Source organism: Psammomys obesus, unplaced genomic scaffold, assembly GCF_907164565.1.
Source record: "Psammomys obesus unplaced genomic scaffold, mPsaObe1.curated_primary_1811, whole genome shotgun sequence".
NCBI classification, from domain to species: domain Eukaryota; kingdom Metazoa; phylum Chordata; class Mammalia; order Rodentia; family Muridae; genus Psammomys; species Psammomys obesus.
Window position 1 is genome coordinate 20,052,281 of NW_026587216.1, and position 4,642 is coordinate 20,056,922.

A 4,642-nucleotide genomic window follows, 5' to 3' on the forward strand; every position below is an offset into this window, starting at 1 on the left:
GAGAAGGACTTTTCAGCCAGTCCTGAAGATAAAACAGGGTCAAATGAAAGGGGAGGAGGTCCTCCCCAATCAGTGGACTTGGAAAGGGGCAGGGAGGAGATGAGGAACGGAGGGTGAGATTGGGAGGGAATGAGGGAGCAGGATACATCTGGGATACAGAGTTAATAAAATATAACTAATAATAAAAATAAAAAAAACAAAAAAGGAAAGTTGAATTTGTTTGAAATCTTAAAATAAAGTTCCTGTTATTCCTCAAATGGTGTTTGCTGTTTTTATCATTTCAGTTAAATGCGTGCATTGAATTATGTTATCCAAGCATAGCAGGTGCTCCTTGCCATTTATTGTCAAGGACTTTAACTGTCTGTCTTTTTCAACGTCTACCCCCCCCCTTTTTTTTTTTAAGATTTATTTATTACGTATACAGTATTCTGCCTGCACACATGAAGAGGGCACCAGATCTCATCATAGATGGTTATGAGCCACCATGTGGTTGCTTGGAATTGAACTTAGGACCTCTGGAAGAGCAGCCAAGTGTTCTTAACTGCTGAGTCATCTCTCCAGCCCCCAACGTCTACTCTTTCTTGACCATTGTCCATAATTCTCTTTGTAGCGATTTTTTTTTTTGCCATTAACTATCTTAGTTGAAGTTGATATTGATTTGAAGTTGCCCATTCCATTGTAGTCAAATGATGCTGAAGAGAATGAAGTTAGCTCCTCCATGACCTGTTGACCCGAACGAAGAGAAGCCTGTATCAAAAGCAGGAAATCCACCTCAAAAAGAAGGAAATTCACCAAAGCCAGAGAAAAACGAGCTAGCACCCTGGCTTCTACTTCCTAGGTTACTCCTTCAGTTCCCTGAGGAGTCATCAAACAGGTCATCAAAGAAGTCAAATGAATAGTGTTCCATTGTGTAAATGTACCACACTTTCTACAGCCATTCCTCCATTGAGGGACATCTAGGAACACCACTCAGCAAGTAGAAACAAGGAAATCATGACATTTGTGGGCAAATGGTGGGAACTAGCAAAGATCATCCTGAGTGAGATATCCCAGAAGCAGAAAGACACACATGGTATATACTCACTTATAAGTGGATATTAGACATATAAGATAGGATAAACGTACTAAAATCTATAACCCTAAGGAAGCTAAATAACAAGCAGGACCATAGGGAAGACATTTAATCTTTATTCAGAAGGGCAAACAGGATAGATAATGGAAGTAGGAAAAGCAAGGAACAGGACAGGAACCTTCCACAGAAGACTACTGAAAGACTCGACCCACCAGGGTATTTATCAAAGGAGATACTGAGACTTATAGCCAAACTCTGAGCAGCGTGCCAGAATCCTTACAGAAGAAGGGAGATAGAAGGACCTGGAGGGGACAGGAACTCTACAAGGAGAACAACAGAGCCAAAATACCTGGGCCCAGGGGGTGCCTGCCGAGACCGATATTTCAACTAAGGACCATGCATGGAGAGGAACTAGACTACCTGTTCAAAGGAAGCCCATCGGCTGTTCTGTTTCCAAGTGAGTTCCCTAGTAAGAGATAGAGGGGATGTCTCTGACATGAAGTCAGTGGCTGGCTCTTTGATCACCTACCCCTGGGGATTGCAGCCTTGCCAGGCTACATAGGAAGATTGGGCAGCCAGCCCTGACGAGACCTGATAAGCAAGGGTCAGATAGAAGGGGAGGAGGTCCTTCCCTATCAGGTGACTAGGCGAGTGGTATAGGGGGAGAGGAGAGATAGTGGGTGGGATTGGAAGGAGATGAGGCAGGGGGCTACAGCAGAGGTACAAAGTGAATAAACTGTAATAAATAAATATATAAATAAAATTAATTTAATAAAAGGAGTCAAATGAAAATGGGTCTCTTCCTCCAAAATATTCCTTGAAGACATCACTATGGCTTCCAGAATGTGAAGACAAAGTCAAAGGGACTGTTAAAGTGACTTCTACTTCCTCCTCCACCACTATTTAATCCTTCTTTCCTGTATTTGTCATAGATGTCCCACTCTTTTGCATCTGATAACACCTCATACGCCTTGGCTGCTTTAAATTTCCTCTCTGCTACTTCTTTATTTTCAGCATTTTTGTCTGGGGGCCATATAAGTGCCTATTTCCATAATGCTTTTTTAATGTACTCAGCTGAGGAATGTCTCTGCACACTCAGAACTTCGGAGTAATCCATCATGCTTTTTTAAACTTTTATGTAAATTAATTTATTTTTAATTAATTACAATTTATTTATTTTGTATCCTCGCTTTAGCCCCCTCTCTCACATCCTCCCAATCTTACCCTTTGTTCTACTTTTCTTCCCATCCCCTCCCGAAATCCGCTGATAGGGGAGGTCCTCCTCCCCTTCCATCTGACCCTGGCCTATCAGGTCTCATCAGGACTGTCAGGATTGTTTTTCTCTGTGGCCTGGTAAGTATGCTCCCCCACAGGAGTATCAAAGAGCCAGCCACTGAGTTCAGCCACAGGAGACAGCTCCTGTTACCAGTACTAGGGAACCCACTAGGACACTGAGATGCCATGGGCTACATCTGTGCAGGGGTTCTAGGTTATCTCTATGCATGGTCATTTGTTGGAATGACAGTCTCAGAAAAGCCCATGTGTCCAACTCAGGTAAATAGATTTAACAGTCCTATATCCCCCAAGGAAATAGAAGCAGTCATCAAAATTCTTCCTGCTAAAAAAAGCCCAGGGCCAGATGGTTTGAGCACAGAATTCTACCAGACCTTCAAAGAAGAACTGATGCTATTACTCTTCAAACTATTGCAAAAAACAGAAACAAAAGGAACCAAACTCATTCTATGAGGCCACAGCCACATTGATACCTAAACTACACAAAGACCCAGCAAAAAAAGAGAACTTCAGACCTATCTCTCTTATGAATATTGATGCAAAAATACTCAACAAAATACTTGCAAACCAAATCCAAGAAAACATAAAAGATATCATCCACCATGACTATGTAGGTTTCATCCCAGGTATGCAAGGGTGGTTCAATGTATGAAAATTCATCAATGTAATCCACCATATAAACAAACTGAAGGAAAAAAAACACATGATCATCTCCTTAGACCACAAAAAAGCATTTGACAAAATCCAACACCCATTCGTGTTTAAAGGCTTGGAAAAATCAGGGATACAAGGTATATACCTAAACATAGTAAAGGCAGTATAGAGCAAGCCTATAGGCAATATCAAACTAAACAAAGAAAAACTTAAATCAATCCCACTGAAATCAGGGACATGGCAAGGCTGTCCACTCTCTCCATATCTCTTCAACATTGTACTTGAAATCCTAGCTAGAGCAATAAGACAATCGAAGGAGATCAAGCGGATACAAATTGGAAAGGAAGAAGCCAAAGTATCACAATTTGGAGATGATATGATAGTATGCATAAGTGACCCCAAAACTGATAAACTCCTTCAGCTGATAAACACCTTTAGCAAAGTGGCTGAATTCAAAATTAACTAAAAAAAAAAAAATCAGTAGCCCTCCTGTATACAAAAGATAAAAGGGCTGAGAAAGAAATTAGAGAAACTACACCCTTCACAATAGCCATTAACAACATAAAGTATCTTGGTGTGACTCTAACCAAGCAGGTGAAAGACCTGTTTGGAAAGAAAAAAAACTTCAAGTCTCTGAAGAAAGAAATTGAAGAAGATACCAGAAGATGGAAAGATCCTCCATGCTTGTGGATTGGTTGTATTAACATAGCGAAAATAGCCACTCTGCCAAAAGCAATCTACAGATTCAATGCAATTCCCATCAAATTACCAACACAATTCTTTACAGAACTTTAAAGAAAAATTCTCAGTTTCATATGGAAGAACAGAAAACCCAGAATTGCTAAAACAGTCCTGTACAACAATCCACCATGTTTTAACATTGTTGGATTAAATCTCAGGTTGTGTTTGTGAGCGGGGAAGGTAGGCCGGCTGGTCTTCTTGAGGCTCTGCCACAACTGGGCTGGTGGCTGTGGTTGCCTGTTCTTGTGCTTTCCTTTCTCTCCTTTGACAAAATAAAATTTAATCACATATTTCAATTTATTAACATTCTAACATATATTTGGATGATGAACTACTTCTTGTCATTCTTTACATTTTGATTTTATGCTTTCATTGAATCCTGATATAAATTTCACATCTCAATTCAGACTATTCAGATTTCAAGTGCTCAAAAGATTTTGGTGGGAAATGTCTATACAGCAGAGATGGTCAAATTTTGCCAGGTTTTTTTTTTTTTTTTGGTGGGGAGCAGGGTTTGTTAATAATTACTTTTTGAAAACTTTATATATGATTCCTATATAAAAATAATTTTCTAGTTCCTTCCTTCTGACAACTACTCCCATCTTTCCATAAATTTCCTCAAATTCAGTATTTAATAATCATCATTATTATACACATACACTTTCCCTCACACACACACAGGCATAATTGCAACCTATTGAATCCCTTTAGTGATGTTTCTGTTTCTGTATGCTTAGTGCTGGTCTTATGGAATCAATTAACCTAGGAGGAGGTCCGTCTCTTCAGGAGACTGATTCTCCCTTTCTCAGTAGCCATTAAAGGTGCGCAGGTCTTCATTGATGGACAGAACTGTGGAAAATATCCTCCCTTCACCATGGCATG

The 4,642-nt window shown here is 39.9% G+C and overlaps 1 pseudogene; it reads right to left on the reverse strand.

The window, feature by feature from the left end:
• Nucleotides 1-252: 252 nt before the first annotated feature.
• Nucleotides 253-2,192, reverse strand: LOC129673690 (dnaJ homolog subfamily B member 6-like; annotated as a pseudogene).
• Nucleotides 2,193-4,642: the final 2,450 nt, after the last annotated feature.